General features: G+C 40.4%; 1 protein-coding gene and 1 long non-coding RNA gene across 5 annotated transcripts in view; one reads left to right on the top strand and one right to left on the bottom strand.

Annotated features, from left to right (window-relative positions):
• Nucleotides 1–26,712, bottom strand: part of DPP6 (dipeptidyl peptidase like 6) — a 1,805,197-nt gene that overhangs the window by 238,439 nt on the left and 1,540,046 nt on the right. The gene's annotated exons all lie outside the window — the stretch shown is intronic.
• The window catches only part of LOC141095529 (uncharacterized), a 32,342-nt gene continuing 18,718 nt past the window's right edge, over nucleotides 13,089–26,712 (top strand). For both annotated transcript variants that reach the window (XR_012233410.1, XR_012233409.1), the window contains exon 1: nucleotides 13,089–13,412. This is a non-coding gene — a long non-coding RNA (uncharacterized lncRNA). The remainder of the gene's footprint in view (nucleotides 13,413–26,712) is intronic.

The raw sequence follows: 26,712 nt of genomic DNA, 5'->3' as shown, positions 1-26,712 counted from the left end.
AGTAAGGGCGCCTACAGGTGCTGATTAACATTGCCGCAAACCTAACTACCTGGGACATTGGGACATTTTGCCCCGTCTCTATTCAATAATATATTGGGTAAGCTCTCTAAACCTTGCTTGAAGCCAAAACAGCATGGAATAAGGGACTTAGTGGAATACAAAGCCATTAGGCTGTATATACAAATAGCCACAGTCTAATCGCTTGCTCCAGTGAAAAAAATAGACCAAAAAATAGACAAAAAGTGGCTGAAAATTTTTTTATGATTTTTCCAGTCACTCAGTGTCTTTCTTCCCCTTTACTTGCATTTAACTTAATTTGGTTCCTTTCTATCCAGGGGTCCTGAAGCAGCCATTTGTTTTGCCACTTGTGTGCATAATCCTTTGGTTAAGATTGACGTCTCAACATTCTTCAATGAAACTTCTTCATGAAAAGTCTGTAACTCCGGTTATCATGTTCGAAACAGAAACTTGGAATAATTGAGATTTATCAGTTTATAGCCAACTTCTGGAGTTTTCTCACAGTTCGATAAATCTTCACTGATATCAGGAGTCAACTTCCTGCCACAGTCTCATCATGAAATAAGACGCAGCTGCTCATCAAATTTCCCATCAAGCGGCAATGTTAAAGCGGGAGCACTTCAGCAGCGCAGAACAATTGGAGGAAATGCAGTAGATGTCAGAGGGTTAACTAGAATCTAAAGCTGTACATTCCTGCTCAGCCCATCAACCAGACAAGCACAATTCAAAGAAATATGTTGTTCATTGTAAGTAAAGCTTTGGACACACAATCACCATCTGCTCAATGAGAACTAGACATTACTCTGTCATCATAATCAAGAGAATGTTTTGTATCTCATGTTTTCTTTGTCTTTAGCGGCTGAACAGGAAAAAAAAATTCCCAAACTAGAAGACAATGAATTGTAATACAAAATAGCGCAGAGATTTCATTGGTATATTATGTACGTGTAGTCCATTGTCAGTAACCGGTACTGGCTTATTATAGTTGGATGATTACGTGAAATTCCGCTGCGGTTTACCATCTCCTCCATTGTAGAGGCGATAAACCGCAGGGCAAAACCGCAGGGTAATCCGCAGGAAAACCGCAGGTCTTTTGACCTGAAATTTACCTGCGGATTTTACAAAATCCGCGGGGAGAAATCCGCAGCACCTAAAAACTATGTGTGCACATACCCTTCAACTCCGCTATTCCAGGTGCCTCGACACATATCCTGCTCTACTGATCCTTGCTGTTCAAATGTGCCGTCCACCATATGAACCTCTGCTGTTCTATGATCTGCTGCATCAACCTCTCCTGTCTGCGCTGGTCACCCTCACCGGTAGCTTAGTGAATCTACCTCACCAGGTGAACCATAAACTGTATATGCAGGAGTCACAATGAACAGCTGTTTGACAGTTGTTTAATGGGTAGTGCCAAATTATAGCATGGGGTAGGCTTCCAGCCGATTAAACGGAAGGCAAAGATGATGGTTGGCAATAAAGATAAGTCAGTAACAATACGAGAATGCCGCAGAGAGCTGTATATTTATAGACACCTGCTTTGTTGTATACCTTTATAGACTGTTTAACACATTGTCAATCAGAAATCTACAAGAAACAGCAGTAACGTCATATTTATATCCAGACATCTACCTGAGAAATAATGGTTTTCAGCCTAGTTTCCATTTATTTGCCTCCATAGTCATGAAACAGAGAAATCCCTAAATTATCATTCGAATGGCCGTAGGACTGAAGAGATCACTAATCTTGTCAAGGTTATCGGAACAATATGAGAAATGGTTCCTTTTGCTAGTAACCCCTCTCTTGGCCGCAGGTCGCAGTCCGCCTAGGTATTACAGTAATACTTATCCCTTCGGAGCACGCACTAGCAAATATTAGCATAAGTTCACAAACTGCTCTTCCAAGTTTGCATATTTCCGGCTGTGTCTTCTTTCACCTAAGAAAAGGTTACGCTATATGGCAGTACCCGCTAAAGTCGCCTACCTGCAGGATCAGCGGAGGCATACAAAAGTTAAATGTGTTTTCTTAGCAATTTACACAGTACAAGAGATACAATTATTCCTTTTGAAACCTAGCAGACATTCATGCATAATCGGTGATTTCTGAAGCCTGCAGTGCTCATCTCATGGAATATAATCTTTATGTATTCTCTGCTGCTTTACCAGGAAGCTGCAATTAACATTGCGGGTAAACAGAAGAAGAGTGAAGAAAGCAAACAAACAAGGCAAAAGTAGAGAATAAAAAAAATAGTGTAGCGGTGGGTATGTAAGAGGGTTTTATAAATGTATCTAGTGCTAAAATTCTCTAACTATTCTATGCTCCTCACATAGAAATGTACTGTATGTGCTCAGTACATTCAAATACGACGATGTCAAAAGTAAAGGGGAAGGCAACTGCACCTCTACCGCCAGCAGAAACAGATCATAATGAAGCAGCTGAGCCGCTAATTTCTATATATAATTCAGCATAGGGATTGTTAGATTTCTTCTTCTCGCCACTGTGGCACCAACAAGTATTGCTTGGTTTGAGCACTGTATACATTATATTATATTGCAGTGTATTGAGTAAGCTTGGTAATGTATTGCAACATTTGAGCACTGGGACTATATATCTGGATACCATATAATGCTATCTCTGTTCTGTTTGGTGTTGTTTATGGACACTATCTTTGGATCATATAAATAAGAGCGTATATGTCTGACACTATTTATGGGCACTATGAGTGAAACTGGTAAAGAATAACTTTTACCTGTCCCAGCTCCAGCACCAGGCTTTGCTGCCTTCTTCCATGGCTGGCTCCACACTTGTTGGGTACTCTAATATGTTAATTCTAAGGGATTTTATGGTTGAATCAGGTGGCCACGTGCTGCATGATTATTAAGGTAATATTGCAGTGAACTGCCAGAAATATTCCTGCAGTCATATTTCCAACTTGGTTCTGCTCAAGACAGGTGTCTGGGTGTCTGTCCAGCTGCTCCTGACTGCTCTCTGTCTCTGCTATTCCTAGTGCTGTTCACACATTCAAATCTACTGAATCAGGGATCCTGATATAATGGACTCCTCTGTAGGGGGGGTGAAGTAGAATATCCCTCTAATGTCACCTCCCCTTTAAGGAGTTCTAATGTAAATATATTGTAAATTGATGTACAGATATTATTATGCTTCGGTACTACTGTAAGAGGTGGCCAGGACGGTAGTCGTAGCCGAGGACAAGAGGGCTCTGGTGTCCTGGCCTCCTCCCACAGAAAAACTATCACCTTCTACCTGCATACCTGTTTGGGGTGCTGGTCCACAGACAGGGATTCCACTGTGGTGCAACCCAGCTCCTGTATACTTGGTTCCAGTGTTCAGGGTTGAAATAATGGAAACAGATGCCAGTTCTGATGCCGAATAAATGATTTTACTTTTCTCTTCAATGGTCCCGGACACATCAGTTGCATTACAGTCCACACAGCATTCCTCCTGCATTTTCCCTTTCTTGCTTTCCTTGTCCTCACGCACATTACGGGGTAGTAGCGCCCTTGGCGGTACCGCAGCTTCACTACTGTAGGACCTCAAGACATAGGTGATCACGCTCATCCGTTTCACCCCGGACTTGCAAGCTTCAGCCCTATTGAAGATCTGCCACATGGTAAATATTCTGCGCCCTGCACTACTTTTGGACAACATTTTCCTTTCCGTTCCTGCTGCTGCCATAATCTGTAATTTCCCTGGTGCTCCAGTCTTATCCAGCACCCGTCTGACTGTGCCCATGCTTCTCTTCTTAAAACCACCTTGTGTAACTGCTATGGTGTCCTGGGCTTAAAGCTCTTGAGGACTTGTCAGGCGTGCTCGCCCTTCTGAACTGTTCCTATCTCCTACACTTGCTTAACCCAAAGCAGCTCCTCCTATAATTAACCCTATGTGAACTTCCTATCAGCTATACCTAACAAGGCCCACTAATATACCCCCATCTAGTGGACCACAACAGAACTATGCTCACCCAATCTATGGAACTATATACTAACATTGCCCCCCTCCTAATGACTCCAAAGGATGCACTGGCTAACGCTAATCTATACATTAATATATGGCATACAATACAATATATCAACATGGTAACACATAATGTGGCAGTACCAATGGGACAGGCGGTAATACACCGTAGTGTAGCAGTACCAAAGCATAATAATATCTGCACATCAATTTACAGTATATTTACATTAGAACTCCTTAAAGGGGAGGTGACATCAAATGGATATTCTACTTCAATTCCTTACACTGCCACATTATGTTTTTATCATGTTGTAATATATTTTTATTGTATGCCATATATTAATGTGTAGATTAGGGTAAGCCAGTGCAGAGGAGCTGCTATACCATTGTCATGCATAAGACATGCAATTGTAATACATACCTGTCATGATTATGGGTTTGAACTCTTGAACCTCCGTTTTGTGATCGGCTTCTCTGTCCGCCAAGCAACAGCAGACACGCCTTTTTTCTTGTTGTTTAGGTTTTGTCATTTTACCTGCAGTCTGTTTAGAATTACACAGGTGTTTTTTATTTGTTTGCCCTCTAACATTTCAGGTGCGGTTTTATATTCTTCCCCCCCGGCTAGCATTTCCTGCTGGTGATAGTCTTTTTCGGATGTTCAGCCATTCTGTTGTAGTTTACAGCAAGTCAGTGAAATTTCAGCTAAGGTTTATCTCTTTACTGTTTTTATTCTGCACTCCACACATATCTTCTGTTTCTTTTTAGGAAGTAGGCTGCATATTTTCTAACTGTGTGTACTTTATACTTTATTTTGTGGTTTATTTCACTCACTCTGAGATCTTTCCTTTTTCAACACATTTTCCCCTTTGTAGGTAATTGACACCCTGCTCTGCCCTCCAGTTCTTTATGAGGAACGTGAAGCGTTCGATGGCCTTTCAGGCAGAATATGTCTGAGTTGCCATCTTCTAGTTTATGGTTGAGGCTCTCTCAGCTCATGCAGGAGCCACTGGAGACTTCAGGGTCAGGATCTCTAGTATGTACAGGAATGGGCAGGGTCAGTTGCAGTATTTTAGTTTTAAATATTTTCCCGAGTGAGTTGCTACTCTAGCATAACAATAACATGTGGATGTAATTGATTGCAGAGCATTTTATTATACTATACCTATACTACTGTATATTATACTTTATCATAATAACAAAATCTGCTATGTACTAATAGACCAACATATCACTCTGATCTACATTCCATTCTAGTCATAGTTCTATTATACAAAGTTGTACTTAATAGGCACGCTAAGTCAATGCCTAAGGGGGATCTTGTAGAAAAGAATCCTTGCTTCTAAGGTTTTGGACTACATAATAACTCATAGGGCAGCAGGATGGTGCAATAGTCTCCATTTAACACCTACTGCAGAGACATGTGATCTTGTTCTAGACTTGAGCCACGCAACTAAAACACTTGTTGCCTTCTAAGTATTGATTTGCACTGTGCTTTTGTTTCCATTATATGTTTCCATTTTACTGCTGTGCGTATATTTCACATCTAAGTAATGTACCAGGCATGGTTTGGCCATGCCATTAACAGTATGGGATTATAATAGCTCTGTTATCTCTCCTGACATGACTGTTTAACAAAATACTTGCATTCCCCATTCCCCATTAGGTAATAAGTTTGGAAAATATGTTCTTAGAAATCAGCATTCTGCCATTATTTTGTTATTCCTCCTAAAAATCTATGACTAAATTGGCAAGTAGCAATCCCAATTACTGAGAATTGATGTTCCAAAACACTCTAATGCTCTCATTAGTGATAAGGGACACAAGGGGATGGCAATGCCCATTTGTCAATATACTCAAAGATTTCCAATAGTAACACAGAAATGGCATAGCCCAGAATTTTAGAAAGTGAGTCTTTATATTCTTATTTCATGGAAATGCAAGTAATTACTTAAAGGGGTTGTCCAAAACGTACATATTCTTAGGACCAGGTTTTCAGTAACAGATTGGTGAATGTCTGATGATCATGGCACCGAACAATCAGATATTACAAAGAGTCCTGTATGTAGAAGTACACAGCATGTGGAGTCAAAACATCACAGCTCCATACACACTGTTGTGGTCATTCTCTCGTGCTGTATCTCAAAGAAGTTGGACCGGTGCTCACGTGAGCACCAGTCCCAGCAGTGATAATCTCCTGGTAATAAAACATTCACAGTATAGAAACAAAAGCACACAGCCTAATAAGTGAGATATCACTGAAATTTGTGTTTCAGCCCCATCTCATGCTGTCAGTTGTTTACATATCAAAAACCTGATGACAGATCCTCTCCACCACAGAGTGTACAGAGCTCTAGTGTTCTGGCTCCATACACTGTGTACTTCCATCTTGTGACAGCTGATTTGTAGGGGTGCCCGGTGACCTATGCTAAAAATAGATCATTAGTATCTTAATTATTTCTGATTATCATAATTATTAAAATAATTACTTCTAATTATTCAACCCTTAAATGAAGAAAAGAAGAAAAAAAATCAAAACACCGGAATTTATTTTTGCAAACATACCCCATTACGCCACAAGGAAAAACTACAGCTTGGCTGTGAAAAGTCTTCATACAAATTGACCTAAAAAGTAAAAGATTATTGGTCCCGAAAAATGGCAACACAGACCAATTGTATTATTTTTATATTTCTGAAAAGTCCAGATTTTTTAATCCAAAAAAGAAAAAAAATAAGAATAATAAAAGACTGTTGTCATTGTAATGTTACTGACCTGGAGAACCATGTTTTTTCCAGTTTCCAGTACTTTAAATAGTAACATATATGGCATCTGTAAGGATGCAGCTGGACAGGTTGTGAACGGGAGGTATGTGTCCCCGAGGTGCCAAGCCTCAGTGATGTATCACCCGGAGAAGCAGGCTCCACAACACACAGTGCTGACAGGTGTTTTAATAGGCCCTGATCATGGATTCAGGTTTTATGATCAGCTGATAGAGCTGGCTTGGATCGGCTGCTCACTTACCTCCAATCCAGGTCTTGGATGGTCTGATTTAAGGCTGCTGATGCTGTCTTACTCTGTGTGTTTTGCAAGGTGAGGAGGTCTTTTATGGGCTGCTCAGACACTGCTGGAGTTTGAGTAAAAATTTACCATTTAAATGGGTGAGCCTGTGCTTTGTATGGACTGGTTATTTTCCATTTTTGTTCTGTATATCTTTGTGTAGAGGTGGTTTTATTTTGTTAACCAGACGGTTTATGGAATTTAATAAACCACCTGTTTGCTTTGAACCAACAAACTGAATCCCTGTGTGTGAACGAACCAGGGTCTAACACAAAGCCGATCCCTCAAACCTCATTCAAAACTACAAATCATCCTGCAAAAAAAAAAAAAGTTCTCATGTGGCTATGTGAATGGGCTCTTTGAAGAACAGGAGAAAAAAATCATGATGCAGAAACTTGAGGGGAACCTATCACATTTGATAGCGCAATTAATCTGCAGATTTAGGGTTCATCCGAAGGATAATAGTGTTAGAAAATCGTCTGCTCACTGTACTGAAAACACGACTCCTAGGAGAAAATTAACTTTATTCTTCCCAGTAGCTGCCAGCTTTCAGTCATCCAGGTGTCCTACAGTCACTACATTCAGCACTGTGAGGGGCGGCTGTAAGCAAACCCCGGCACTTTGATTGAAATCTCGCTCTACAGTGCATCAATGTTGTGAGCGATGACTGTAGCCTCATTGGCATGTCTATATACTGGGAGGAAGAATATTCATATTTTCTCGGGAGCTAAGCTTTTATTACTGCAGCCAGGAGAATTTCTAATACGATTACCCTGTAGATTAAACACATATCTTCAGGTTATCAAATGTGACATGTTCCCTTTACATTGGCTGCTTCTTAAAGTGGTTGTCAGCTACTCGGACAATCCCTTCAAAAGTGTATATTCCTCCTTGTAGAATAAAAATACCCTATTCTCACCGCCCATACAGGCACCGTTCCAGTAATGTCAGTGTCGGGTCTCCCATGGCGCTCATCACATTATCATACCTTGGAAGACTAGCAGCCAATCAGCGGTCACTAATGGGCTGCAGTGCTCTCACCTTACCCAGATGTCCGAGGTTCGTCCAAAGCAAGTGACAGTGCAGCAAAATAGTGGTAACAATGTCTTGCATCCCTCTGAAGACTTGGCACTGGATGAGTATAGCCTGTTTTTATTTTACAAGGTTGAATAAAGTATTTAAGAAGGTAGTGGCAACCCCTTTAAGATGTTACAAAATCTCTATCAATAGAGTGGGCACATTGACTTTTCAAAATTAGCTTCTCCGATGTAAATCCACTACTAACAATATAACTAGCACTCTCTGCAAGTCAATATCAGCTTCCACGCTTAAGACCTCTTTCACACGTCTATGTCTCTGGTACATGTGGTGACAGTTTTTACATGTACCGGAGACACTGACACATGTGATCCATTCAAGTGAATGGGTCTGTGCACATGTCAGTGTGTTTCCACGAACCGTGTGTCCCACATGTAGACATGTCCATTTTTTACCGTCAGCACGGGCTACAAAACGTCCCGCACACGTGCACACCGAGAACACACATTGATGTCATCCATGTGACACGCATCAGTGCTGGGGAAAAAACGCTACATTAAGCGCTGTTCCCCAGTGGCGGGTGCTGAAGATGGCTCTCATCATTCTCCCCTGCTCTGCCGGTGATTGGCATGAGCAGGGGAAAATGATGAGCATTGTATTAAAGTCAGAACGATAACGGATTTTGGGACTATTACTCCCATCAACCTATACCTGCTGCCGCTAAGAACAGTGACAGCAGGTGCAGATGACCGGGGTATTCCTCACTCGCCGCCTGCGCTATAACTAAATGAATTAAAAACCCGGCATGGGTTCACCCTATTTTCTAGAACCAGCCTGGCAAAACTCTGAACTGGGGGCTGCAACCCTCAGCTGTCAGCTTCAGCAAAGACTAGAGGGGTTCACACTCTGTTTTTTTAATTATTTAAAAAAACAGTGTGGGGTCCCCCCCATTTTTGACAACCAGCCTTGGTAAAGCTCACAGCTGGGGGCTGGTATTCTCAGGCTAGTAGGAGACCGTTGATATAGGCCCCCCAGCCTAAAAATAGCAGCCTGCAGCTGCCCAGAAAAGGCACATCAATTAGATGTGTCAATTCTGGTGCTTTACCCGGCTCTTCCCACTTGCCCTGTAGTGGTGGCAAGTGGGGTTCATATTTGTGGGGTTGGTGTCACCTTTGTATTGTCAGGTGACATCAAGCCTAAAGCTTAGTAATGGAGAGGTGTCTATCCATTGGTAATCCTAAAGTTAGACGGTAAATAGAGACACAGACAAAATAACGTCTTTTACTAGAAATAAAACAAAACACAGTTTCCCTTTCTTATTTAAAAATAACAAACACAGCTATACTCACCTAATGCCTAATTCTACTGAAGCCCTCATTCTCCTGTAATAAACAAAAAATAAAAAAACAACAATATACCATTGTATATGACAATACAAAGGTGACATCAACCCAACAAATATGAACCCCACTTGCCACTGCTACAGGGCAGGTGGAAGAGCCGGGCAAAGTGTTAGAATTGGCGCATCTAATAGATTTGCCTTTTCTGGGCAGCTGCGGGCTGCTATTTTTAGACTGGGGGGCCTATATCATTGGCCCCTTATCAGCCTGGGAATACCAACACCCAGCTGTTAGCTTTAGCAAGGCTAGTTGTCAAAAATGGGGGACCCCATGCCGTCTTTTTTAAATTATTCATTTAATTAACCAAGCTTGCTCAATCTGACTGCTGAGGGTTGTAGCCCCAGTAGTGAGTTTTGACAGGTTGGTTATAGAAAATAGGGGGAACCCACGCTGGGTTTTTCATTCATTTACTTAGTTATAGCGCAGGCGGAGGGGGAGGAATACCCCCATCCTCCGCTGCTGCTGTCACTGTTCTTAGCGGCAACAGGTGAAATTTGGTGGGAGTAATAGTCCCAAAATCCCCCACCTGCTGTCATTGTTCTGACGACTTTAATGCAATTCTCATCATTCTCTCCTGCTAGCGCTGATCACTGGCAGAGCAGGGGAGAATGATGAGAATGTCTTCAGCACCCGCTGCCGAGGAACAGTGCTTACTGCTTCTTCCCTGCCAGCCGTCCGTGTGGTACTGATGCGGCACAAGGGCTGCAAGTATCACACACAAGAACACGGATATCTGTGGTATCATTTTTTCCGGTACTGGATATTATCGGTCAGGTGAAACCGGCTTAAAGCAGCATTCCCATCGCAACTAATATCCTCTTAATATATTACAAACATCATATTATATAGCACTGTGTACTTACAATTGCTCATTTGGCCTTTCTACCCAGCTAATTCTTATCTTTTCCATTAGGTCTATGACATCACATGATTAAAACCTGACTAGCTGAATCCTTCTAAGGCTATGTGTACACGGAGTTTTTTGCCTCTGCGGATTTTGTAGTGAAAATGGGAATGATAAATGCAGGGACAAGAGACTCCCTGTTTCTACATAGAGCAGAGAAAAGAGAACAATTAACAGGGTAGAAAGGGAAAATGAGCAATTGTAAGTACACAGCGCTATATAATATGATGATTGCAATATATTAAGACTATAAAAGCTTTCATGGGTGTGCTTCTTTAATATCCACAACATTGTAAACTTTACACTCCTTCAATTAAGAGCTAATCCTGATTTTGGTAAACAAAAGTATTTTTTTTAAAGAAATTACTGTAAAAATTGTACCAAGACTGCATGGAGGGATACAGCATACTGGCACCAATCCTTTGATCTTCAAGTATTTGTTTTACTGTAGAAGAAAAGCCGGTGAGATTGACACGTGCAGCCTCGTGCCCGGACCACATGATATTGAATTCCTGAGCACATTACTGCACACCGTGCGCTAGCTGACTATAGCAGAGGTTACACTGCGCTCCATAGCACACATGTCACTACACACACTATAGAAGCCACTTAAGCACCTAGCTGGGCTTTTCATCTCTCATTTTGTTGGCCTTCTTTTGAAGTTTCTTTATTCTCTACAACAAAAGCAAAAAATGTCAGCTACTAAAACAGCATTTATTTTCTCTTTCGGAGCTTACTCAGCCCTTCTATAACTTTAAAAGGTAAATAACCCTGGTAATGAGATGTTTAGGTGATGAGTCCAATCTGATGAGCTGATCCGCTGAATTTCTCTACCCTTTTATTACCGGAAGCGCATTATGTGGATAGCAGTACGGCTTACTGTCACTGCTTACAATGCACTTGATGCCTATTAGTATACAAGAAAGACATAGGCTGGGCATGAAGAATCAATGTGGAATTGAAATGCATGTATTTTCTATACCGATCTGTTACCAGAGCAGCATTGATGTATTCTGATTTATGATAATACATAAGCATCATGGCTGAGTATCAGCAGAGTCTATACATAATGAAATGGCTGATGCTCTTTATACAATGCGCCTAATCCTTAGGTAGATGACGAGAGCTGAAAGGAATGCTGCATCTGCACTTCTCCCTTAAAATAAATGAACACATTACAAAGATAATACATGAGGACTGGCATTAGCTGAATACGCACCCCCACTGATTGCCTTATTTAATCCGTGTAGCTGGGAGGGTTGGCACGCTAAGTCTCCTACATGATATACTGCTGGACCGGGGATGGCCCTGCACTGGGCTGATGACACTGACATTGGATGGTTGTGGGAGAGACTTCATTTACACATACAAATAAGATCATTTTTCACATTTCTGAACCGGATGTTAATACTGGAAAGCACTTGTGGTTTGCACAGCTCCTGTGTTAAATGCATTAATAAAAAAAAGACAGCAGGTAACAACATTCACTTATAGCATACCCATCACTTTTATTCATAAATCGTTAGTATATGGGAATGTAGGAAGTTTTGGAATATATGGTTTTAGGAGTAGGTGATGTAGACTAATTTCACATCCTGAAGGCTCGAAGTAAGATTTTATTCAGACGTCAGTCACTTTTCACATATGCAAATAAACTGGCCAAGTGTCATCAGTGGTTTTCATTAAAGTTGAGCAAAGTTTTCAAAATTCGGTTCTGATTACAATTGACGGCGAATATTGTTTTTGCAATATTTGCCGAACACAGATGAACGTCATTGGAGTCAATGGGAGTAGAAATTAACGAATATGTTCGGAACCGATCATCAAACATAAATTTGGCACGAATAGGGTACCAACATGGCATGAATATGGCAAATTCAGATTTGGCGACCGATCCCGAACATATTCGCTCAACTCTAGTTTTCAATGAATTTTCTTTATTTGGTCAGTGGTTTAGTTGTTACCATCAATGTGTCATAATTGAATTTCACATATGAAAAAAATAAATAGCAAAAAAGTCTCCTATTCATTGCAGTGTTAATCACAGACTGCACATGGATGACATGCCTGTTCATAAAGATTGAACAATTGGACTCCTTTGACCCCAGCAAGTGTATTAGTCGGTAATAAGTGGAGGACATAATAGAATAAATGGCATATCACTCATCTTAGTCACAGCAGGATGACGTTACCTCTGACACAGACACCATCAGCTTGAGTCAGTGTTCTGCACAAAATGGTCTGCCTGATCACAAATGACCAAGAGGATTACTTTTAAACTGTATTCTAATTTAAAATCCGATGAAGCAAAATTATTGATGATACTAGGATTGTTTTTCTCATGCGTGAACAAAATACTATCTGAATGAGCCTCTATTTTTACACCACTCATGCTCTATTACATGTTAGACATGTTAGATAGGTGAAACTAGAGAGATAGTTTAGTTCTACTCTGGAAGACAGCAAATTTGTATATATTTTCCTGGGAAGCATTAAATGTAATGCTCTCAAGAACAGCTGGATCTCTGCAAGGAAAATCAATACTTTAAAATATTTATGCACTTTCATCATAGTCTTTAAAGTTGATGGTAGATATAAGTCTATTAAGTTCAACCTATAACCTAGGCGGTTCAACTTTTTTTACTACTTTGTTGCGACAGTGTTAAAAATAATAAAATCAGCCGCTACTCACCATCCTGGGTCCAGCACTGCATCTCCACGTCTCCTCTAGTGATCGCGCATACGCTGCAAGTATAGACTGCAGCAGTAACTTACAATGACGAAGTGACGTCAGCAGTGCTGCAGCCAATCACAGGGCTCACTGTCTCATGCCTGTATCTCTAGTTATTGCATTCGAGCTGCATTGGTGAAGTCCCGTCAACAGGGCTGAAGCAAATCTCTGGGCTCTTCAGCTCGTTTTCTTCTGAGCCCACTGATTGGCTGCAGAGTTGTTGATGTGATGTCACTACTGCAGCCTGTGCATGATTACTGGGGCGCAGATGGAGTGCAGGACCCGGGAAGGGTAAGAACTGGTGCATTTTATAATTATAATCATGGCTCTGATGAATTAGGAAAAAGAAAACTGAAAAGTGAAAACCTCCTTAAAAAACACAGTTGAATCATTTAATAGCACTTATTACCATTTTTCACAAAAGAAAGTTTCAGTAATTTTCAACATTTTATGTATTATCCATATAAAACAAATGAATTAAAAAAAACAAAAAACCTGTTCCAGGAGCGATTAATAATAACGTGGCAGAAATAAAGTCCAGAATAAATGAAATAATTTGATATTATCCAGCACGCCTACTGTTTTTATATTGTAATGCAACAAAACTAGTTTATGATCGCTATAAATTGGGAAGCGGGAGCTCATTATTTCTGGAGCAGCCGAACATCTGTTTTATAAAGCTGGCTGCTTCCTGCAGTGACTGACCCATTTTTCAGCCAATTACTAAATAATAAATGTTTGGCCGGTAATGAAGAAATCTTAATATGATTTGTGATATAGCATTAAATTAATGCTGCTCGCGTTGTCTTAGTCATGAAGGAACAGACCGCGTGCGTGGGTGCGGCTACTATAAAGTTTCTATTCAGTGATGGAGTAGGACAAGATCTTTGGTGGCGCATCATCAAGACTGGAAAGTCTTTAGTTTGTGAACTAAAAAACCTGGATTATTCTTTTAATACTGAGAAAGTTATCAATCACAATTACATACTGGACTTGAAAATCTAAAAATAAGCCATACTTACCCCCTGTTGCTCCAGCGCAGACTCTCCAACATTATCCCCAATCATTTTTAACATTGCTCCTGCAGTGACATCAGAATTACAGGGTGTGACCTCTGCAGCCGATCACTGGGCTCTGTGTATCAGCATGGCAGCTTAGGCTGGAGTCACACATAGCGACTTACCAGCGATCCCGACAACGATATCAACGTGTCAGAATCGCTGGTAAGTCGCTATGTGATCGCTGGTGAGCTGTCAAACAGACAGCTTCACCAGCGATCAGCACAGCGACGCCGCGCGCGCGGCATCACTGTGTTCGTTAGCGCTGATGCCATATCCCTGTAAAAAAATAGAATTAAAATAAAAAATGTTATTCTCTCCTTCCGACGTCCTGCGCAGCCATCCTGCCTCTCTCCACTCTCCGGTCCCAGTAATCCTTTGCGAGAATGACCGCGAGAATGTCACGGTCTCGTGGCAGCGCGACGTCTCGCAGTCATTCGTGCAAAGGATTACTGGGACCAGGAGCGTGGAGTGAGGCGGGATGGCTGCGCGGGACGTCGGAAGGTGAGAATAACAATATTTTTTATTTTTTTTATTATTTTTTACAGCTGATCGCTGGTCTCCCGCCTGTCACACGCAGTGATGTGTGCTGGCCAACGGGAGATCAGCGACGAAAAATATGTCCAGAGATTTCTTGCAGCGATCAGCAATACCGGCAGGGGGGCCAGTCGCTAATCGCTGTCACACACAGCGATCTCGCTGGTGAGATCGCTGTTGTGTCACAAAAGTTGTGACTCAGAAGCAATCTTGCTAGCGAGATTGCTATGTGTGACTCCCGCTTTCGCCTAGCGATTGGTTGTAGAGGTCATGTCACAATTGCAGAACATCACCTCTGCAACCACGTCAATAAACACCAGGTGGAACAATGGAGTGGCAGTGTAGAGGCAGTCAGGCATAAGTACAGCTCATTATTTATTTTTAATACCATAATAAAACCTCAAATTGGGGACCTACCCAAGTGAAGTTGGTGGCATTGCTGGTCAGAATTTGGGTTGGGACTTAAACATCCTTGTTCTAATAACAGCAATAACAACCATCATTAAAGAAGCACTTTCATCAAAACTGTTATTCTCATAATATATTGCAGTCATCATATTATATAGCACTGTGCACTTACAATTGCTCATTTTGCCTTTCTACCCAGTTCATTCTTCTCTTTTCCATTAGGTCTATGAGAACACGTGATTAAAAGCTGACTAGCTGAACCCTTCTAAGCTCTATGTAGAAACAGGAGGGCAATTTTCCCTGTATGAGTCATGAGTCACTGCAAAAGTCTATGGCAGGGGGAGGGAGCAGCTGGGTCAGGAGTTGAAGAGGGGAATGATAAATGCAGGGAAAATTGTGAGTACACAGTGCATAAAAACTTTGATGGGAAGAGTCCTTCTTTAATTAATTGATTATGCTTTAAAACATAAATCTTAGGCACCATTATAAACCATTATAAATCATACTAGAAAACCCATCTAAAGCCATGTGCACACGTTGCGGATTCTGTTGCGGATCCGTAGCATTTCAGGCTCTGCGGGTCTGCAGCAGATTTAGCTGTGTTGTACAGTACCACTGTTTTCAATGGTAAACTGAAATGTGCTGTGGACATGCTGCGGATTTTTCCACGTGGATTTGCTGCGGGTTCAAATCCGCAGCATGTCAATTCTTTGTGCGGAATCCGCAGCGGTTTAACACCTTCTCCATTGTAGAGGTGTGAAACCGCAGGGCTAAACTGCAGGTAAACCGCACGTCTTTTGACCTGAGAATTTACCTGCAGATTTTTTCATATCCGAGGGGAAAAATCCGCAGGACCTAAAACTACGTGTGCACATAGCCTAATACTTTGTACGGTTTCCTCATACCACCAAAATGGCTCAGTAGATGGTCTCATAAGATCTCTAAAGTTGTCTACCATTAAAGGGATTATGCAATATACTAACAGAATAAAAAATTTGATGGGAGTGCCTCGCTAAATACATATTAATAAAGTAAGGAGACACACAACATATAAGATATCTACATCCAAGGCTACGTTCCCACGATGAGCTTTTTGTGAGATTTTGAGGTTTCAGGTTCTCTGCACCATTTCTACACACATTAAGCAAAATGAGCTACCTAAATTTTTTTGAAAATACGCAGTATAAAAAACTCAATAAAAACTCATTGTGGGAACGTTGCCTAAGAGTTTAATGCTCTGTAGGTTTTGTTTCCACAATAAGATGGTGAGTTTTTTGTGCTGCTTATTTTCGAAAAAATGCAAGTAACCTATTTTACTTAATAGGTGCAGAAATGGTGCAGAAAATTTGAAACATCAAGAACTCACCAATAGCTCATCGTGGGAACATAGCCTTAAGGCCTCGTTCACACATCCTGATATTTCTGGTACTGAAAAGACGTGTACCGGAGATGTCCATGTCCATGTGTTTCATATGTGTGGCAACTGTGTGCCACATCAGTATCACACGTACCAGCACCTGAGAAAAGCGGTCACAGTTCGCGCTATTCTCAGGCACTGGATACTGAAGACAGCTCACATCATTGTCGCCTGCCCTCCCTGTGATCACCACGAGAAGGTGACAATGTTGAAAGTTGTATTCAGCACCGCTGTCTACATCAAGTGTAAAATAAAGAATAAAATAAGAAAACACATTATACTCACCTTAACACCTAATCCTCTGAAGCCATTGTCCCCTGTAAAAAAAAAAAAAAACAATATCCCTCACCTGTCCGAAGTTGAAAGAATTCATACTGTCCCACGCTGTAATCCATCTGTGCGACATTTGCTTATCCACATGAGTGGTGGCCTGAGGTGACCACTCATGCTAAAAAGCAGGGGTGAATGACTCGCTGCAGTGAGAGCCGGCCCATGAACTGCGCTGACCTCAATGAGATCATTGCAGTTTACTGCGAGAAGGGGACAATGATGAGAAGTGCCTGCAGCAGCTGGTGTCAGCGATCAATGCGAACAGTACCACTGATTCCCAGGTGCTGGTACATGTCACACTGATGATACACGGATGTCTTCCGTGTGTCATCAGTGTGCATGTGTGCGAGATGTTTTGCGGCTTGTGATACTGATAAAAACAGATATGTCAGCATGTTTCGCCCACAGACACACGGTCCATGAAAACACACTGACATGTGCACAGACTCGTTTACTTGAATGGGTCTGCAGTATGTCTAAGTGTCTCCGGTACGTGTGAAAACTGTCACCACACATAGTGGACACACTGACATGTGAAGGCTGTGTTTTCACAATGAGTTATTGGTAAATTTTTGGCTCAATGTATTTTGCGGTGTCAAAAAGCAGCATCTTACAGTTCCAGCAAAGTGGATGTGATTTATAGAAATATCATACCCACGTCATTTTTTTTCTCACCCCAAGCTAACCTGAGGTGCGTGTTTCAAATACGCTACATATCAATTTCTCTTGCGGGAATGCTGAGTTTTGTATGCAGATTTTCCCCATTAACTTGCATTAGATGCAGAAAACCTGCAGATAAAAAAAGTATGCATGTTTTTAGAGTGTTTCTGTTGTGGAAACGCATAAAAGATGCATATAATCTGCAAATGACTATATCAATAAAGTTTTGACAAAGCCAAGTACCAGAAAGTATCAAACACAAATCAACTTTTTATAAAACGTGACAGACCATCAAGAGACAAAAACCTAGTGTCAGAAACGTGATAAAAACGCACTCAAAAACACAATGAAAAAAACAAAAGTAGCCTAATTTTCTCAATAGATGCAGAAATGGTGAGGTAAATCTTCAACATGAAAAACTCACCTAAAGCTCATGGTGGGAATTTTTGCCTACAATGAGTTTTTGGTGAATTTTTGACGCTTTCTGTTTCCACTGATTCAAACAGTCAGCGTCCTACAGTTCCAGCAGAGTCGATGAGATATATAGAAGTCTCTTGTCCACTGCACTTTTTTTTACTAAGCATAAACTGACCAAATCCATAACATGTCAATTCCTCCTGTGAGTCACTGACTTATGTGCAAATTTTCCTTATAGAAATGCTTAGATGAGGAAATTTTTCAAGTAAAAAAACACACAAGGATTTAGTGCATTTTCGCTAGAAATACATGCAGCCGCACACTCCAGTTCCAAGTGCCGGTGGCAGTGCCGGGTATTGATGCGAGAGACTCGAGCGAGTTTCTCTCATCACACTCACAAGTGTGACCATGGCCAAATGCTTGTAATCTGCACATGAAGTTTTGTCAAAGCCAAATACCAGGAGGTATCAAAAACAAAGCAGCCTTAGCACAACATACCAATCAGAGGTGAAAACCACAGCGTCAAAAATTGGATTTGTGTTCATTGCATTTTTTAGGGCATTTTTTTACATGACTCTTTAAAATTTGATACTTCTGGGAATTTGACTTTGACAAAACTTTTATTGATAGTCATGAGCGGATTAGATGTGTTTCCACCGCGAAAATGCACTAAAAAGCTAAGTGCATTTTTTCTCACGGATTTTCCATGTCTAAATCAAGTCTATGGGAAAAATCTGCACGTAAAACTTGGTGTACCTGAAAACTTACTGTACGACGTTGCATCTTTTAGGCCTCTTTCACACATCAGTATTTTTGATCAGTATTTCATCAGTATTTGTATGCCAAAACCAGGAATGTCTCCAAAATAAGGAACAGGAGTCAGTCTTTCAATTATATTTTTTTCTCGATAAGTTCCATTCCTGGCTTTGGCATACAAACACTGATGCAAAATACTGACCAAATACTGACGTGTGAATGAGCCTTTACATAGCAAAAATACGCTGCATCAAAACTCACCAAGAACTCATCACGATGCTTCTTATTTTTTTTGTGTCAGCGTCTGCTTCCATCAAAAGGCACATAATCCGCACATGACTACATCAATAAAGTTTTTCCAAAGCCAAATAGGAGGATGTATAAATAACAAAGAAGCTTTATTTAAAACTTGCCGCGCAGCACTGGGATCCTGGGTTCAAATGCCACCAAGGACAACATCTGCCAGGAGTTTGTATCTTCTCCCCGTGTTTGCGTGGGTTTCCCCGGGTTCTCCGGTTTCCTCCCACATTCCAAAGACGTACCAATAGGGAATCTAGATTGTGAGCCCCAATGGGGTCAGTGATCATGATATCTGTAAACCGCTGTTGAATTAATGGCGCTATTTGAGTAAAATAAATTGAGGATAAAAAACGCATAAAAAAAACTAATTTACATAATAGGTGCAGAAAATCTGTAACATCAAAAACTCACCAAATCCTCATTGTAGGAATGTAGCCTTACATACGATTTTCATGCATTTTTAAACCCATAGTTGGTGGGTCACACCCGGTAGCTGGCTCCAGAGCGTATTCTTCAAACATAACTTATGTTACTGTATAAAAGCCAATACATAATTCAATATTTCTAAGTTTTAGCAAAGTAATGGGCCGGAGGGTATTGGCCACCGATTCCCTTTTAGCAATATTTTGATTTATGGTTCATATCTGGTTTTCTTCCTTACCCAGCTGATTCTGGCACTATTCAATAATTTAGCATTCTGCCTGTTTTTGTTTATCTCTCTCTCTCGCTTCCTCTCCGGTTTATTTGTCCTCATCAGCTATGCTGTGATCAGGGAGAGATTTTACTTTCAGACAGCGGCGCTTCATTTTTGAGTCTATTTAAAAAAAAAAATATTAAATTGCTGAAACCTGAGAAACATTTCTCAATTCAGCCCTGGGAAAACACTAGTAATCTAAACATCATCTGCAGCAGAACCTCAAGTAATGCTACAGTTTGTAAAATTCTGTTTGCTAGGCAGATGAGATCTAAGGAAAACATGTTACACATAATATACTAAATGTGCCAGAGACCTCCGCTAAATGTTTTTTGTCATCTCGGCCTACTTAGAAAGGAATATGCGTACTCATTTTCCAATGCTGTAGCTGTTAGACATTGAGATACAAGACTGTATCCCCGGTCCTGACCACGAGATGGCAGACGGGAGCAAGGCATGAATCTAAAAGATCACATAATATTTATATAATAGCTGCTAGAATATTAAAGAAGATCACGTCTGGCTATTATAGGATCTTAAGACCATTAATGTAAACCCCGGAGGCTGTAATGCTGGGAACTAAACATTACTTAAAGAGAAGGCAACAATAAAAGTAGACTCTGATAATGCTCATTTGGCAGCCAAGGAACTTTTGATACACTTAGCAAATCCTCCTCCAGGGTCAGAAGAAATGTTTTATTTATTCATTTCATTTAACCCTAGAACGCATGACCATAAAAATCTACACTTTCACATACCTGGGGCCTTTTAGGCCCGTGTGCAAATAACATGGAATAACCAAAACAAAAATAATTTTCAAAGTTTATTTGAAAATTGCAAAGTAAGGATCCATTCCCACTAGCGCTGGTGTCTGCCAGGAGGAGATCTGTAATGGTACTGACCTCCTGGTGACCCCAGCTAAGGCTGGCAGAATCCCGGCATTCCAGCAGCGTTAACTGGAGTTACCAAGAGATCAGATCCATTACGGATTACCTCCTGGCAGACCCCAGCGCCAGTGGGAACACAGCCTAAGATGTGAATAATTCAAAACATTACTCTGTGCAAAAAAAAAGCAAAAGAGTAACTGAACGGGCTTAAAACGCCCAATATACGCTTTCGATATAACTCTTTAGAATAATGTTTTTTTGTCTAAAAGTTTTTTTATATAAAAGTTGCAGTAAACATGCTGCAGGAATATCTCTTTTCAAAGGTTCCTTTTTTACTTTACTAATGACCGCAACAACTGACAGGACGAGTTCTCTTGTCATCAAAACGAAGGCTTCTCCGAATATCCTCAAATCTATTGACTGACATTGTAGCTTTGTAATGTGGATCTGAAAAAGGGTTCATAAAGAGTTCTCTGATAGGAACATCGTATGATTTTGTACTCCGTGCCAGAGTAAGGCCAATATAAGCATACAGTTCCTCTTTTGTTATATTTTTCCATGTTTTTTTTCTTCCTGAAGCGATACGTTTTCCTTCTAAGTTAGTACACAAAACTACCTCATCTACAATATCATCTGAAAAAAATTTACAGAACATATCTCTTTTGGACAAGAATTGTGGAATTCCTACAGTTCCTTGAGCAACTCTTACAATATTATGTGATGGGGTTCGTCCAAGAACCTCAGCAGTACTGTTCCAAAAAACATTAGTTTTGGATGTTCTATTTGTACGTTCTGCTGGATCCATTACTTCATCATCATCTGAAGAATCACTGGACGATGAAGTAGAGACATTAGTTGGTGGTATGTACTCTTCATCAGACAAAGAAAGTTCACTGTCTTCATCACTATCAAAAATGATTGCTTCGATTTCTTGGTCAGTCAAACCCCTGGATGTAGACTGTGCCATTGTAACCTTAGAAGTCAGTAAACAAAAATGAAAAAAAAAAAAAAAGATTACAATCAGGGTTGTACACTCTTTGTTAGTGTGTGTGCTAAGGGTAAAGTGCAGACCCGTCCTCTCACCTTCAGCAGGTCACTACTTTCTTTTAGGTGCAGTAGAAGCTTTTGGATTTTTGGAACTCAGAAAGTTTCTTTTTCAAGAAACAAGAAAGCTGACTCCTTCCTTCAAAGTCTCTTCAGCAAGTAGCACACATTGAACAGTGTTCAGGACCTATGATGATGTCAGAGACGCATGACGTTGTGAGGGAGCCTCCTTCCCAAGATCACATGACCATGTAGTCAGGCAGAATTCACACTCTTCATAGCAACAGCAGAGCCATAAAGACAAAGCCTTCCCCAGCAACAGTGAAGACAAAAAGACTTAGGATCACATGTAAACCTAGTACAGGCCTAAAAGGCCCCAGGTATGTGAATATGGGGTATTCACAAAAAAGAGTTGTTATACTGAAATGCCTGTAACATAAAAATAAATGAACAACTGGAAATGACAAACAACTATATACCTGAGGAATACCTAGAGTTTCAAAATTCTAACTAAAGTAATCTTGCAGAAAATAGAAAACAATTAACGGGGCGGGCCTGCGAGTCCCCAGGTATGCGTTCGGTGAACCAAACGTATTTCTAGAATTATTCTAGGCTTCACAAGCGTGAAAATAGTGTTCTTTTAGCAAAGATTTTAATGGCAGGCCAATGTACGATAGTATTTTTCAATACAAAGAATATATACTGCACAATATTATATAAATAAGGTGTATCTCTTAATAAATACAGTTAAGTTCAGAAATATTTGGACAATGACACACGTTTTGGAATTTTGGCTGTTTATTTACCAAAATATATTCAAAATACAGTTACAGTTTAGGCACATCAGGGGCTCTCCAAACGCGACAAGGCGTCCGATCTTAATTCCAGCCAATTTTGGTTTGAAAACGTCAAATGGTGCCCCTTCCCTTCTGAGCTCTGCCATGCGCCCAAACAGTGGTTTTTCCCCATTTTTTGGGTATTGGCATGTTCAGGAGAAATTGCATTATACATTTTTACATTTTAGTGAACAAAAGTTAAAGGTTGATTTTTTCCTTTCACATTTCATTAATTCCTGCAAAGCACCTGAAGGGTTAATAAACTTCTTGAATGCGGTTTTGATCAGCTTGAGGGGTGTAGTTTTTAGAATGGTGTCACTTTTGGGTATTTTCTGTCATATAGGCCCCCAAAGTTACTTCAAAAGTGAGGTGGTCCCTAAAAAAAATGGTTTTGTCAATTTTGTTGTAAAAATGAGAAATCGCTGGTCAACTTTTAACCCTTATAACTTCCTAACAAAAAAAAATTTGCATCCAAAATTGTGCTGATGTAAAGTAGACATGTGGGAAATGTTATTTATTAACTATTTTGGGTGACATATCTCTCTGATTTAAGGGTATAAAAATTCAAATTTTGAAAATTGCCAAATTTTCATTTTTTACACAAATAAACGCAAGTCATATTGAAGAAATTTTACCACTATCATGAAGTACAATATGTCACGAGAAAACAATGTCACAATCACCGGGATACATGGAAGCGTTACAGAGTTATTACCTCATAAAGGGACAGTGGTCAGAATTGTAAAAATTGGCCTGGTCATTAACATGCAAACCACCCTTGGGGGTAAAGGGGTTAAAGCATATTCAAGTTGATTACCTTATGACCCCAAAGTGATGTTCCAGTAATGAGAAATTACATTTTGAGGTTCTGTATTGGGGAAGGACTATGCTCTTACAGCTTCTCAGCCGCACGTTGTATTAGCTGCCGTGTACTGGATCCAGCAGGTAGTCTATCAACCAGAGGAGGGTGTGGCTAGGCAGGGTATGTAGGGAGAGGCTGAGGAGCTGTAAGTGCATTGCCACGCCCCAATGCACTTCCAGATACTTATATACTTCCCAATGCCATTTCTTGCAGTTCGAGGATTGCTGTAGAGTCATAATGAGATCAACTTGATTATCACATTTCCTCTTGCTGTAAATATGTGATTTATTTGTACAGACTTGAATGAAATGAAGTAAATCCGCAGATGTGTGTTATTATTGCACATGACTTATCAGCTGCGTTTTTGTGCACGGAGAATATACAGTGTCAAAAACTCACCAAAAACTCCTGGTGGGAACATAACCTTAGGCCACTTTAAGGCATCCGTGTTGCATGTGCGTGTTTTATCCATTTTACTCACTGATACAACACATACCCGTTATAACCCATGGTGCTGTTCACATGGTGTGTTTTCTTGGACCGTGTGTCAGTGCAAAACTCATGGAGTCATGTCTGTTTTATTCCGGTAACACAGATGAGAAGGCCCCATACAAGTCTCTTTGTCCGTGAAAAACACGTGTAGCCCACGGATGACAATCTTGTGCCATCTGTGTGCTGTACTTGTTTCCCATTGCAAATGATAGGATAAGCTTTATATCTTATTTGTTTATCCATATGTGAAAATCATTGATGACACACATAGTAAGAAGAGATGCACGGATCACACACTGATCACGCCGGTACCAATTTTTAATTGACTTGTTTAAACATGGAAGTGTGAATGAGGATTTAATTAAATTAAATTTGTCAGCAGGATTTCCTATGTAATCTGAGGACAGCATGAGGTATGGGTTTAAACACAGATTTCAATGATGTGTCATATATCACGGCTGTGTGCTGTTTATTTACAATGATTGTTTTATCACCAGATGATCATTATACCGACTACATCAGCTATAGCACCATGTGCATGCTAGTCCAACTCCGCCCCTTCTGTGATAAGCAGCTCACTGTCAATAGACCGTGTATATACACAGCCTGGTGGTGGCGGGGATAGCTTTCTCAGGCATGCTACATCTGAGAACTCTGATTGTGTCAGAACCGCTGCACCCAGTAAGCTAAGCGATACATCACTTGAATCGGGCTCCTTGCTCTACATTATGCTGCTCTCAGATGAGGTAGCAAAAATCTCATGACAGATTCACTTTAGCATCCTACTGCTTTGGCTTCAAAGTTACAGCTCTTATGATCTCCAAGCTACTATAATAACCACCAGACAGATGTTATCCTATCCAAGACTATAGTAACCGTAGGGAGCTTGAAGGAGCTTTGATGAATTTGTTGAAATATTGTCTCCAGAATTGATCGGGAGATTCAATCCAGAGGATAAACTAACAATAGACATTCAATAACTGATGGCCGAAAGTTGATTCGGAACATCTAATACTAGGGTTGAACATCAAACTCGGATGAAAGGAAAACCCTGAAGCCTGATGCTGACATTTTATTTCTGGAAAGTCAATAAGCCAATTCTGGCCGCCTTGAAAAAGTGTTTTTCTCAGATACTCACAAGAAGGGAGAACACTACAATCCCTTTATAGTTTTACAACTTTACTTTAACTTTAGACTATTTAGATGGTTGTTGTCTTCTACTATTTTCATAACTGCAGATAGCCATTTTCTCAACTTCACCAATAAACATGCAAGTATGATTTAAGTGGGCTGTTAGGCGGCATGGTGGCTCAGTGGTTAGTACAGTAACCTTGCAGCGCTGAGGTCCTGAGCTCAAATCCCAACAAATGCAACAACTACCAGTAGTTTGTATGTTCTCCCTGTGATTGTGTAGGATTCCTGCGAATCCATAAACTATTTTTGATGTGTAAAAAATTCCTTCTGATTCTGACTAATTCTAGATATTGTTCGTAGGCACTCATTCACACCCTTTGCATGGAACCATTCATTTCTGCGCTGAAAAGTCATTTTCCATTGGAGATCATTTTGGAGGAATATAATTAGTTTTAGATATATCCATTCATATTATTGTAGGAAATTTTTCTCTATTTATAATTAAATTCTCCAGTTGTATAAAATTCAAGTATGATCTGTCTAATATCGACCAATTATATGTTTGACTGTATGATTTTTTTTTCTTGGGAACTTCAATCCTGGAGTGATCTGTATCGTTGCAAGGAACCGCTCACTCTTCCTTTCATGTGTTGCCACTCTTTGTAATGAATTGCAAGCTTTGTGATTGGTTTGTAACCTGTATATATTTTTCTATGCATTGTTTTTATTTACCTATGACTAAGCGTGCCATTGTGCACCTGAAACGCGTCAGGTGTTTTTCTGCATTTTAAATATGGCATAATAGCCTAATAAAGTTTTTTCATTTATGCTGGTGTGCTGAACGAACTTTCTTCTCTTTTTGGATATCTGCTGTGCTCACCAGCGAATTCGTGCACCCATCTGTGGATTAATGAACTCAACCCAGGGGGGTTTTTCATTTGGATGCGATGCCAGCTCCCAGTCCTCCCTCTCCCGTTTCCTCCCGATAGTCCGGTTTCCTCCCACACTCCAAAGACATACTGATAGAGAACGTAGATTGTAAGACCCAATGGGGACAGCGATAATGTCTGTAAAGCGCTGTGGAATTTAATGGTGCTATATAAGCAAATAAAATAAAGTATTGCACGAGATAAGGGACTGAATTACTTGACCTCTAGGACCCCATAGATCAAAACTATATTATGGGAAAATCCTTTTAGGCATAAAAAGCCGTTTAACTTTTTGTGTCTGTGGCTCCATTCTTGCCACCAATATGTTAGAAACCTCCACGGATCTAACTAGAAGTCAATTAAATCTTTAGATGCTACTTGCATGCAACCGTTTCAAACAGAAGCAATGATACTATTGTGGGGAAACGATTAGTGTGCACACAGACCATAAGTCCAGGTGTTAATAGATGGGATGTGGAATTTCCAGAATCAACATAGAGTAAATTACACTCAAATTTCAAAATTATTGGTGACTCATAAACGCTATGCATTTTTAAGGGTTATATACCAAGGAAATGTTCTCCAGACCACGGACTAGTCTATGGGTGAGCAATATAATAGCGATAAGGGGATGTGCACATGTTGAGTAAAATTTCTGCACCATTTCTGCTTCTCCTGGCAAGAAAAATGCAGCTGCAAAAATTCTCGTTTTTGGTGCTTTTTTTGCCCTGTGTTTTGGTTGATTAGAGTGAAGTCAATAACGCAGGGCAAAAACACACAGAGAATTGACATGCTGCAGATTATTTTCTTCATCAAATATGCAAGTCAAA

The sequence above is a fragment of the Dendrobates tinctorius genome, unplaced genomic scaffold (assembly GCF_039654945.1).
Source record: "Dendrobates tinctorius isolate UK_male_01 unplaced genomic scaffold, ASM3965494v1 ptg000070l, whole genome shotgun sequence".
Taxonomy (NCBI): domain Eukaryota; kingdom Metazoa; phylum Chordata; class Amphibia; order Anura; family Dendrobatidae; genus Dendrobates; species Dendrobates tinctorius.
Note: the sequence above shows the minus strand (reverse complement) of the source record. Positions and strands in the feature narration are given on the sequence as shown.